General features: G+C 31.2%; 1 long non-coding RNA gene across 1 annotated transcript in view; it reads left to right on the top strand.

The window, feature by feature from the left end:
• The first annotated feature begins 1,324 nt into the window (after positions 1-1,324).
• The window catches only part of LOC145283602 (uncharacterized), an 812,117-nt gene continuing 798,949 nt past the window's right edge, over positions 1,325-14,492 (top strand). Inside the window, exon 1 of the long non-coding RNA XR_013868643.1 lies at positions 1,325-1,978. This is a non-coding gene — a long non-coding RNA (uncharacterized LOC145283602). The remainder of the gene's footprint in view (positions 1,979-14,492) is intronic.

Here is a 14,492-nt window from a genome sequence, read left to right as displayed (position 1 = left end):
GTGCGGGCAATACAAAGAATACAGTAGCAAATTACTTAATAGTTGATTAAATATAGATTTTCGTTGGCAATTCCGTGCAAAGAGAAGGATACCAAGTTGACAAGATACACCTAAAGAAGGTCGGAGACATCGGCCGAAACGCTGTGAAAAATGACACTCAAGATGAGAACAATAATCTAAATAATCCAATTCATTTCTGATTTGCTAGTATTATTTTCTTCCAAAACTGCATGTCAAATGCTGCTCTTTCATTCGCAAGAGCTGTCATCTTATAAAAGTGATAATTAACTTTTGATTATTTCCTTTTTGAAGTAATCTAAGAAAATTATACTTTTTTAAATAAAATAATTCACTTTACATTAACTTTAATTCATAAATTAATGCATACTGAAAAAGTATAATTCTCTCATTTTTACAAATATTTTTAATCAGAAATATTTCATTTTTTTAAGAAAGAAACTAATAATTTTCACTTTCACTACCCGTCCCTAACTATATAATGTGTGATCATAAAATAAAATAGAAAATATATTCTAAACATGTGTCCATTTAATCTGTACGTTTAATGATGGACATTATGGTTCAAACTTAACGTGACAGACTGGTAGTCAGACACGACATGCCGACTTTTCAAGAATTCTATTTTAGCGGAAGTGTATCAGGCAAACAAACAGATGGACAGAAAAACATCGAAAATATTATTTTGGAATTTCTAGATGAGGGGATCCAAATTGATTTGCCTGATTTACAGATCAAAACGAAAACGGCGGAGCCGTCCCCGAAAAGTCACATAGTAACGACATTAAATTAATAAAACGTTTTCATGTTTACCCTAGTTTTAGACTAGTGGAAATTATTTCACTTCTGCATTAAGAATGTGTTTAATATTGCGTTTTTTTGTTCACTCTTATTCATTTTAAGGATAAACTTTTTTTTAAATGCAACTTTAATCCAAAAGTTCTATCCGGTTAAGGTGACCACGACAAACGAGAAATCGGATTAGGACTGGTCACCAAATTGACTTCGATCATCTATTTCCTATGACGTGTCTTCATGTAAACAACAAGCAATAGCTCGAGTAAATTAATATGCATGATTGACCCGGCTAAATTCATTGGGTTTGGCATTCACAAGCTTAGTGTTGTCTGCTTTTATATTATTATTATTTTTTTAATTGTAAACTGCTTCGGTTAATTCCGGTCTGTTCTGTAAATTGCAAGCGAAAACAATCGGAAACATTCGTGCCATTAAGCAGACGCATCGCTATTTGAAAGTGAAGCGTGTCCGGCTCACCGGCGACCGACGGACATCGCTACTTATCGATCTACTTCAGCTTTACTAAAACATACCAGGAAGGAATAACGCGCACAACTACCACAAACAAAACAACTCCTACGACTTCTACAACCCCACGTCCTCTCCGGCTTACCTCAGTGTCTTTCTGATTTCTTAGCTGCGTTTCCCTCCCCTTAGTCTTTGACTAGTGCAACTACGTTTGCAAACTCCCGACGCCTTTAAACGACTAGTCTATCTGACAATATTCTTTACCTTCACCACGGTGATGACGGCAACTATCCTGTTCGCAAGTACGGAACTCTATCACTAAACAAAAAAGAAAAAAACAAACACACACACACACCCACACACACACACAAACACAAAAGCGTTTCGCTTCATCGGCCAAACACACCTGCAATTATAACGGCTAACCAATTAACCTCAACCAGGTAAACTAGTAAACTTAACCGCTGTTTATCTATTTACGCATAACTAGTTCTGAACTTTTCGCATAGAAACCGACTCGCCAAAATAAAGTTGTCCCCCCCCTTTGTGCGAACTTTTTTTAATTAAAAACAATGATAGATACCAAAATCCACTTTTCATGGAATATTAAAATACAAAGAAACCGGTGAAACAAAAAGCACAAAAAAAGAGAAGAACACATGCAGCGCATGGGATGAGGTTTACTTAAAACACGGTAAGTTTTTTTATTTGCCTCAGAGAGAAAAAAAGAAACGTTCTTTTTTAATTGCAGATATTAAATAACTTAAAATATTGTTTGTATTTAACAATGCTCAACTCCAGTCGGATGCGACACAATGCTGTCTAATGTAGACAACTAGGGAATTAAAAAATCGCTATTCTTTCAACATTTCTCACATTTAGGAAGAAAACAGATTAGTTGGTACCAGACAGGATCGATTTTTTTTTCCAAGCCGGTGCATGCATTTTCTTGAAAGCTCATCCGAATGAAGTTCGTTTTCCAGAGTCTCTCAGCTGTTTTCTGAATTTATTTTTGTGTCTGGGTGTGGAGGGGGCTGAGCATTTTCTCAGAAACACAATCATTAAATAATTCGACCTAATATAGTAAATTAATTTGAGAGGTTGACAAAAGAAAATATTGTGATTAGCTTGAATTCTTTACGATTTAAATACTTACAATGTGTCAAATATTAGCGGAAAATCCGAAGTCAGTTCCGAAAATGGACAAATCAATTTACGATTAAGAAGCAACCTTCTATTCCTTTTCTGGAGAGTTTTTTTTGGTTATATTTTATTCATTATCATTTGAGAACTCAAGTACCTAAAATAATTATTGTCTGGAACGTATTAGAAAATTAAATATTGCTCTTTCCGTTTAATAAATTGAATAATCTAGCCTGAAATATGGCATCTAAAAAGTCCAAACAAACAAATAGGTTCGTACGTATATATATATATATATATATATATATATATATATATATATATATATATATATATATATATATATATATATATATATATACAGTGAGATGGGGAGGAAAAGTAACTTCCTATTCAAATAAGCATATTTTCTGCTTAATCTTTTTATTCAATTTTTAAAACTTTTTAATGTTTCTTTTTCTAATATCAGCATTACGATAAACCACTTTTAATGAGTTAATATGAATAATAAGCACTCTTTGAAAAGCTACGAACCCGTTGAGTGAGTAACATTATCTAACTTGAATCGTCTGTCTGCCGATTTTGAGAAGAGATTTTATTATGTTATAGATATGATATGCACACACATAAACACACAATCACATACACAGACCCACATACACGTACATATATGATGAGAATTATGGAAATAATATTTCGGCGAAATAAAGAAATAAAAGGAACAAACCAAGTTATGTGTTCATCAACGTTTCGTCTTTAGTTAAAAACTTCCTCTATATGACTGAAATTAAGAAAAAAAAAATTAATTACATTCATCCAGAGGAAATCTTGAAATAAAAACGAAACGTTGATGAACATATAACTTGGTTTGTTCCTTTCTTTTCTCTCTCTCTCTCTCTCTCTCTCTCTCTCTAACAGAAAATAATTATATATATATATACATATACATATACATATATATACATATACATACATATACATATGCATATGTATACATATGCATATATATATATATATACATATACATATATATACATATATATATATACATATACATATATATACATATATATGCATATACATATGCATATATACATATATATATACATATATATATATAAACATATATATATATATACATATATATACATATATAGACATATATATATGTAATTTTTGTATGAAAACGTTATTATTTTATGCGCCTTACGTTAGGACACATATACATATACCTTGCAAAAATATCTATGAACTGAAGATTCGTCCGTTCTTAATATTAAAGACTTATCCCTCGATAAAATGAAGTAAATGTTTGGACCATATTGATGACTGCATAAGATTATATTCTAATATCATATTTTCAGAGAAACACTCCACCCCTTTCCTTATACATATACACACAATACAGGAATATATATACACATAACACACACATACACATATAGATTCAGCCACTCTGATGAGTTGTAGACGACGAAACATATGTCAGCGGATAATTATATTTTAAAAACAATTTTCCGCACCCCATTTGGATGTACCAAATGGGTCAAAGGGAAAATTATTCCCAACTCGCATTTAAGTAAAAATGCACTTTCGCATAAATAATGGAATTCATGCAAAAGGTATAGATAACAAAAACAATTAAACAATTTATATATATATATTTATATATATATGCATATATATATACATATATATGTAAATATATACATATACATACATATATATATATATATATGTATATATATATATATATATATGCCTAGTATTCATGTGTGTGTATTTCCTTATCATTTTGTTCTAGTTTGGGGATGAGGTTTTCTACTGGATGCCAAACATTAATCCCTTATCTCATACATTCTAACATAGAGATCTTTTTTTTAGATTCTTACCGTCTTTAAGTACAATGGTTTGTATCTCTCTTGCATCTTGCTTACTAAATATACTTGAAAGGGTTTGTGTGTGCGCTTAAATAAAGGAGAAATGCATAGTATGAGAATATAATTATTGGCCATATTAACATGACAACGGTCACCCTTGGTATATTTTATCCTACGGGTTGAATTTAAAGTGTCTGAAACTTAAGGTAGCGATGAATGATGGAAATAATGCACAGTGTCCACTAAATATGTATATATATATATATATATATATATATATATATATATATATATATATATATACATATATATATATATATATATATATATCCCTACAAACTGTAAGCCCTAACACCAACAGAAAAATAAATAAAGACACCGATAAATAAGTAAATAAACAAATACAAAAATAAATAAACTATCAAATTCGCACCCAATTCAATCCTGTTCTCCGCGAAGCTGAATCTCCACCCTCATGACCCGTTATAAAAAAAACCTTCTTTTGCTAACAATTAATTTTCGCTATTCATTTAGAATTACGTTTTCGAAAATAAGGGTTGTTGCCTGAAAAGGTCTCTAGTTAGTAAATACTAGTAGACCGAAACACGCTCATGACTGTGTAGCAACAAACTACTGCTTATGTAAAGACAAATTTAATATATATATATATGTATATATATATGTGTGTGTGTGTGTGTGTGTGTGTGTAATATGCAGTATGCATATAAAAAAGCTTTCATTAGTCTTACAGAATATTTATGAAATTGATGCTTACACAACGTATATACATTGTATACACATCAAACCTCATTAAAATGCTATCAAATCAATAAAACTTTTATACTGTATTAATTACATATACATTGTGTTGATCCCTAAACACACGCATATCAATGTACATATGCACACACACCCACACACACGTATATATATATATATATATGTGTGTGTGTGTGTGTGTGTGTGTGTGTGTGTGTGTGTGTGTGTGTGTGTGTGTAAGCCAAAACTAGTTCCACATTCTTGCAGTTCATCATATGCAAACATCTGAAGTATCCTGAATTGCTGCGTTGATATAATTACGTTCGAACAATTGAAGAACTCAGCTACAACAGCTGCGTGGTGAGACAAGTGCCTGTGGGAGACATAAAACCTGATGTAATGTGGGATTTGCAGGGGGAACTTTCACTTTTAACATTGTTCATACATTACAAATATGTATTTAAGATTTTATTACTTACAATATAAGTGCTAGTAAATAGTATAATAATCACCGTTTTCTTTTTAAAACGTTATGTTTTTATTACCTTTGTACACTTTATGAAACTCATATATGTATGTATGTGTGTATATATGTGCGTATATACGTGCATGTATATGTGTATATATATGTATATCTGTATATATATATATATATGTATGTGTGCATGTATATGCATATATGTAAGTATATGTATGTGTGCATGTATATGTATATATGTAAGTATATGTGTGCATGCATATGTATATGCGTAAGTATACGTGTGTATGTATATGTATGTAGATATATACGTGTATGTATGTTTATATGTGTGTATATATGTATAAATATACGTGTATATTCATTGTGAGTGTGTTTATATATAAGCGTATATGAGGGTCGTTCAAAAATTAACACGTCTTACTTTTAACTCAAAAATCAAATCGTTGAAGAGCTACGAAGACGGGAGTGGAAGCATTAAAACTACTGACCCTTTGTGTTCTAGAATTTATTCTTCTTCATAGTACTCAATGCACTTTTGCATTTTTTTATACCTCAATCGTAAAACTGCGGAGCGTGCTTCGTCACTGACATCTCTGTCGCCTCTCTGAAATCGACGAACCCATCTACTAACTATTCTTGCATGAACTGCATCGGATTTGTAAGCGTTCAATGTTGATCGTTTTACTATTTTCTGCGTGGAGAAATTGAATGACACTACTTTGCTTATGACGCACGTCCATGATAGGGATTGCATTCTTAGTTTCTTACTTTATATATATATATATATATATATATATATGTGTGTGTGTGTGTGTGTGTGTGTGTGTGTGTGTGTGTGTTTTGTGTTCAAATATTGTTATGGTGTATTGAATTTAAAAATGGCTATATAAGGACTAAATTTGTTTTACATAAGGAAATTAAAAGGTCAAAATGGAAAGACAAACTAAGCAGTTTCGAAACACGTGCAACAGAGCTAAATCGATGTTAGGAATTACGATTATAAAATATTATGTAAAATATGGCGATGGAAAATATGGTGAAATCATCAAATGGGAACCATAGGTTTTCTGTTTGCTAACAAAGAGAAGGTTTCAAGTAATGTAAATAATTTCTAAGATTTTTAATGGAAGAGCGATTGCAACTTGCTTAATATGGAGACAGTCACGAGACCGGTTATTTATTAGATGCTCGCATATGGCCGAACCGTATGGTATTATTCAAATACTTTGCATTGACCAGGATGTCCTATCTTTACTCGACGTAGCACAAACTGCAGCTACATTTGTATAAGTAACTTTTAGAATCATTATACCATTGTGTCAGCTTGAAGACATAATGTAAAATAATATTGTTGTACAGCGAGATTTGTTCGGCAAATATATCACTTATTTACCCTAGCCCAGGTAGGGTTAGAGTAATTAGGATATTTGTCAACTGCATCTTCTTTAATTTTGTGAAATTAACTTTAATTTTATTGTAGATGCAACAATGTCTAGACGATAGCCATTGTTGAAAAGTGCCGTATATATAATTTTGTAGCTCAAATTATGTGTGCACTATTGGGTTAAAATATAGTCATTTTTTTGTTCCACAATAGAGAGTACCAACTAATAATATAAACGTTTATTTACTAAGTGGAAAAACGGGGGGGGGGGGGCTTGGAAACTGGAATATAAAGAATAGCATAGCATCATTATGAAGGTTATTAAGGGACGGAAAAAAAGTGTCTGATTTCGTTCAAACGAAAGCAGTATCATAAATGTATCGAAAGTATAGTCTGGATTTTAAAACTAGATAGAAGGCTCTCATTTATATTTACTATGGCCAGTCTTAAGAAAGTACCTATATACGCGCCATCTATTTGTCTATACAATGTCATGAAAGTTGAATTAAAATTAGTGTCGAATTTCATTAGTACATGTAAATGTTTTCAAAAATAGGGAGAGGCGGAAGTTGAGCGCGATATATTAAATCTGTACATATATTACTATTTTATTTATGTGTATATATACGTTTATGTATATATGCATGAATGTATACATATATATAAGTGTATGTATATATATGTGTATTTACATGCATATATGTTGATGTATAAGAATAAATCCGTGTATATACATGTATATGTGTATATATATATCAATGTGCATATATAAAAATATATATTCGTGTACATATCTAACTCAATACGTATACAAGAGTACATATGTGAATATATATGTATATCTGATATATACGTATGTAAGCATATGCATGTTCAAATATCTCTGTAGATATGCATATTATATATATATATCTTACTATATATATAAGTGTATGTATATGGATACACATATATGTGTAGTTATACATAATTGCATGTATATATGTGTATGCATATATTTGTATCATATGTATATACATGAATATATGCGTGTATATATGTATATATGTTATATACACGTATACATGATCATATGCATCTATATATATATAAGTATATTAACATGAATATATACATTTATATAATAAGGTATATGCGTATATATGTATATACACAATTATATGTGTATATGTGTACAAATACATGCATATGTGTGCATATACATGTATATATATATATGTACATACATGCATGTGTATATATTTATATACACATGTATATGTATATATATGTAGGCATTTATATGTATAGATATTTGTATATATATATATATATATATATTCATAAAAATTGACATATATATCCATATATATCTATTTTTTACACAGTGATCACCATTATCAAGGCCCGGAAGCCACTCAGGATAAGGGTTATTGCAAGCACATTACGTTAGTGTGGAGATTTGATGAAGTGTTTAATTAAGGGGGCGGTTCATTAGGAATTTGTTAACATTGGACTTGAAGACATCCAAGTTGTAGTCCGGAGGGAAGCAGGCAGACGGAACAGAGTTCCACAGGCGTGCAGTTCTAAGAAAGAAGCTTTGTTCATGGAATCCGCGTTTTGATTTAGGCACAGATGTAGAGTGGGAAAAATTTTTCACAGTGGATTCAGCTAGACGGGTGTTTTTCGTGAAAGATTGGCGAGGGAGGACCAGAGATTGGAGTTCAGACGAGCACCTGACATGGAAATAACGATAAAAGAAGGATAGGCTCGCAATGTCTCTTCTGTGGGAGAGAGGTTGCAGGGTAGAGAAAAAGGCATCCCCCACTTAGCCACGAAGTCTATTTTGTACTCTGTCAAGGCAGGATAGGCTGTTTTTAGCAGCTCCTGCCCAGATATGGCAACAGTATTCCATCCTTGGACGTACTTGGCTTTTATATAGATAGAGAATTGCATCAGTAGTGAGATATTTTCTGGAGCGGTAGAAGGATCCCACCATTTTTCCAGCGACCTTGGCAACAGACTTGATGTACGTGTTCCATTTCAGATCAGGAGTAAAGGTCAAACCCAGAAGCGTTTCAAAACACAGTGCCTCACCCAGACGAGAGCCATCCATCACAATTGATGCCAGCTGGGGATCAGAGCGTTGATGATGTAAGGATAGAAGTTTGTTTTTGGATGCATTAAAGGTAACCATCCACATCTTCCCCCACTGAACCACGCGCTCGAGATCAGAGGAGAGAGAATCAGAGAGAACTTTGTCATTTACAGCCTTTGATGTGTTGCCGTAGATGGCCGTGTCATCAGCATAGATGTCAACGAATGATTTAAGTATGTGTTTAGGGAGGTCATTGATGCAGATCAGAAAGAGAGTGTGGCCCAGGATTGACCCCTGAGGGACTCCAGTATTTATATAGCAGGCCTCCGATTTTTGTCCATCTACCACTACTCTTATGAGCCTATCGGAAAGAAATGATTTAATGATTGAGAAAACATTTCCAGTTATACCGTAGCTGGAAATCTTGTACATGTTATTGTGCATATGCACGTATATTATATAATCTCTCTCTCTCTCTCTCTCTCTCTCTCTCTCTCTCTCTATATATATATATATATATATATATATATATATATATATATATATATATATATATATATATATATTAAAAAGTTTGACTCATGTCCAGTTTACCTACATCTAAAATAGCGGAGGGGTTTGGTAGATATGCAAAGGTGAACTCTTTCAACTTTGACTTCTTGGCAGCCAAATTTTCTTCCGACTAATTAAAAAACTTGCTGCATGTCTGTGTCTTTCATGTAAAATTTAAAATGTTAAGATCAAATTTCCCTGTAAAATTTAAATTGTTAAGATCAAATTTTTCGGCTAGTAGCCGCAAAAGTCAAGTATTTTTAACTTTGTTCCTTTGGTAGCCAAAGCCTTGTATAAGGTTGAAATAAATTATTGCATCGACAATTATGTAATTTCCGTGTTATATATATATATATATATATATATATATATATATATATATATATATATATATATATATACTAGCAAAAGTACTCGTCGTTGACTGGCTTCAAAAACAGCTTACAGAAAATGGACTCTGATTTATGAAAGTATGATAGGTTATGAAAAGGAAGGGTTGTAAATTTGGGTTGAATTTGGGGGTATCAAAACCAAAGCAAAACATGATGAAAGTAAAAATAAAATAAATAAACGCCATAATTTTTTATACCATACCTGTTCACACTGAAACACTTATCACGATATTCTGTGGATTTATATTAAAAAAAAAAAAAAAAAACTAGTGACATATTTCCATTCTACGGAAGTCAGGTGCGAACGAACACCCCATAATTGTATTATACCATATCTCTTCAAACTGAAACATACTTATCAAAGTATACTTACGTAGATAGATATGAAAGGTCTTTATTAAAGTTTGTGCCTATTTCCATTCTATGGACGCCAGGCGCGAACGCAGACCCCACAATTTTATAATACCATTCCTATTTAAGTTAAAACATACTTATCAAAGTATTCTTATGTACATCTATATCAAAAACACTTGTAAACGTTTTTGTTTTTCATTTTTAAATTTTTATTTCCAAACTTTGTGGACCAGGCGCGAACGCGGACCCCACAACTTTAATGAACATCCGTTCTGCCCGATCAATCATACCCATTCCTGTGTCTCGATATATCTTCTATCATTATATGTAATCAGTTTTTTAAAATAGTCAACCATATAGGAGCCTATTCGTGACCAGACACACACACACATTCAGATTTATATATATATATATATATATATATATATATATATATATATATATATATATATACATATCTTAAAATTATCTTGGCTGTTTATTTGCAAACTTTGTGGACCAGGCGCGAACCCGGACCCCACAACTTTAATGAACATCCGTTCTGCCCGATCAATCATACCCATTCCTGTGTTTCGATATATCTTCTATCATTATATGTAATCAGTTTTTTTTAAATAGTCAACCATATAGGAGCCTATTCGTGACCAGACACACAACACACATTCAGCTTTTTTTATATATGTATATATATATATATATATATATATATATATATATATATATATATACGTATCTTAAAATTATCTTGGCTGTTTATTTGCAAACTTTTATATAAATGTCAGATTTACTTAATTGAAACTTTGTATATAAGAGCCTGTAGAAAAAATGAGATCTGTTTTGTTAGTAAAAATAGAAAACTCTAATAATCTGCATACATTTTTATCGACGCATATTTATACGTTTATCATTTAATTTGCGATGTATTCATATGCACATGGCTGTTAATATTTTGTGTTTATATATTTACACATATAACTCTATTAATTTATATATATATATATATAAATTAATAGAGTTATAATCAAAGAGAAGTTTACATTTAAATTTAGTAAAAAGAATATATTTTCTGAGTAACGTGATTAAAAATCAATAAGTAATAAGATTTATATTCATATAAAGAGCAGCATTCAAGCATATATTCGTTTAAATCTATAAATATATGTAAAATAAAATGTAATATACTAACACATATATACAATTAAACACCAAAATTTAATTAAAAGAATGTAAATGTTCCCCATATGAAAATAGTCCATTCTAATAATTACATTCCAAGTTTTTTTCTTTATGTGCATCCTCAGAAAACTTGACTAGTAATGATTTGAAAAGTTTTTTAAAAAATTTGACTAGTAATCAATTAAAAAGGTGTTTAAAAAATGACTCGTGCCTCATCATCGAGAATTGAAACTGAAACGTTTAACTTATGATTTACTTTTTCCTTTGAGGTTAACACCTGAGCTATGAATATATGTTTGCTACAAGGCTAAAAATTAAAACATATACCAATGGCTAGTACGTTACGCATGCATATTCGTAATTACGTCGTTCAATCTTCATCTGGCAAATTCCATTTTCCACAGTTTTTCACCGATTTTCTCTGGGCAGAACCCAAATATAACGATTCGCATGAGTTCAGAAGCCTTTATAATAAGTTCCGTGTCTGTAGACCAAAAACTGACAGAGGAGTTTTGTAGGTAATTTTTTAAAACAAATATATATATATATATATATATATATATATATATATATATATATATATATATATATATATATATATATGTATACATAAACATATGTTAACTAAAGATGATCATCCCATAAGAAAACCGAAGAATCTAATAGGGAATTAATAAAAATGAATGTTTTAAAAAAAATATGCAAATTAGCTAGATCTTTTGCAGAATAAAGCAATTCCACGACCAATATTAAAAATTGTATTTTCTATTTATTTAAAAAAGAATATCAATACACAAAAAACAATTTATAGGAGTACATATATATATATATATATATATATATATATATATATATATATATATATATATATATTTAATTTACTGAATTTAACTCTTAATTTATATATATATATATATATATATATATATTGTTCAAGATGTGAGAGAATATATAATTATTTTCACAGCCAGATAGCGTTGCAGCTATCAAGAACCATGACAGCGAACAAACAGGAATTTTCTTCGCAAATTCAAATCGTATGTTTCTTCTTCTATCGGATTATTCGATTATCGATTATCGATACTTACGGAAGACAACTCGATACAAAACCTACATATAACGCTGTCAGGCACATGCAGTACCTTTATGTTAAATTTCATAAAAATCTCATCAGCCGTTTTCGAGTCTATAGGAAAGGAACACACAATCACACTCACAGATAATATGGTTTGTTAGCTGGCATGCTTCTTGTTAGCTGCGACATATATATACTGTATTATAGGCTTCATGCACACGCATATGAATAAATATATAATTACTAGCAGGACGGCTTGAAGTTGCCAGGGATGGAATGATTATCACAGAATGTTTCACACTCCCATATTTTTATTGTGATCAAAATCGGTGAAATTGACCTTTTTTTTTCATCAAATCGATATATTACCTGCTTTATTTGAGGACCCTTTGTCATGATTCAATTGTGCTCTAAAGAAAGACAGTTATTTCAAACGTGCTTCTGTTATATCAATAAGTATATGCATGACGTTTTTGCTTGTGCGGTGATAATGGTTTGAAATAAAGTTAAAAACAAAAATATCAAATATCATGGTTCAATGGTGCTTTAAAAAGAAACATTTTTTAACGCGCCCCTGTTATATCAAAGAACGAACTGCTGATTTAATATATCGTTCTTTTTTTGCTTGTGTGGTAATAATACTTCTCAACTGCACCTGTGTACGGTGTTAACTTTCGTCAAAATCGCATGTTTCTTCTTCCATCGGATTATTTCGATTATTGATTATCTATATTTATCGAAGACAACTCGATAAAAATCCTACATATAACGCTGCCAACACATTGAGTACCTTCGTGTGAGATTTATAAAAATCAGATCAGCCGTTTTCGAGTTCATAGGGAACGATCTCACAGACACACTCACAGTTACACACAAACAAAGGTCCTTTTATATAATACAGGGTGACTCCCCCCAAAAAAACGGACCCCAACTCTAATTAGGCCCCGTTTCTTAGTGTTTTGTCCGAATGAAACGAAACTTTGGCTACTTTATTATATTCAAAACATTACATCAAAACACTAGGGTCTTGGGCTTTTTTCTCCGTTATACAGCATATGTTCTAGATGTCCTCCATTAAGCTTTTTGTTTGGGGTCACCCTGTAGAAGATCACGTCAGGAAATTTTGTATGAAATTTCAAAAGAATCGACCTAGTCGTCCCACGCATATACACACAGAAAAAGGTACTTTTGAAAAAACAGTGTATATATATATATATATATATATATATATATATATATATATATATATATATATATATATATATATTATATATATATATATATATATATATATATATATATATATATATATATATACTAGCATTTCAGCCTAGGTGTTTGGCCGGGTGTTTGGAGGTGTATGTTAAGCAAAAAAAAAAAAAAGCGGTCAATATTTTTAACTTTGACCCCTATTATGACCCCTTAACATTTATTGTTTCGGGCTCCAAACAAGTTATTAAGTTAGATTCATGTCCGAGCAACCTATATCTAAACTTTCAAGTTTTTAGACCTAAAATTGTCGGAGGAGTTTGGAAGTATTCTCAAGGGTCAAATTGTTGAACTTTGACCCCTTAACAGCCAAATGTTTGGCCGAGAACCGATCACTTAGATTTTCCCCAAATCTCAGTACTCTGTATACGAAATTTCGAGTCTGTCGACTTAAAATTGACAGTCATTGCGTAGGGAAATGTACACACACACAGACACACAAACAAGCAGATACACAGACACGTTCACTTTTAAGGATGTAATAGATAGATAGATAGATAGATAGATAGATAGATAGATAGATAGGGAAACAATTTTGTGTTTAATGTAACATTTTTACGCAAATATTATGCAAGTATAAATCATGTAGAATATCTGCATGAATATAATTACAAGAAATAGTTAACTAAAGATGATCATCCCTTTAGAAAACCGAAGCAACTAACA

This window comes from Euprymna scolopes, chromosome 8 (assembly GCF_053919585.1).
Source record: "Euprymna scolopes isolate OS-2025 chromosome 8, ASM5391958v1, whole genome shotgun sequence".
NCBI lineage: Eukaryota > Metazoa > Mollusca > Cephalopoda > Sepiida > Sepiolidae > Euprymna > Euprymna scolopes.
The sequence above is the reverse complement of the archived record's forward strand: the minus strand, read 5'-3'. Positions and strand labels throughout refer to the sequence as shown.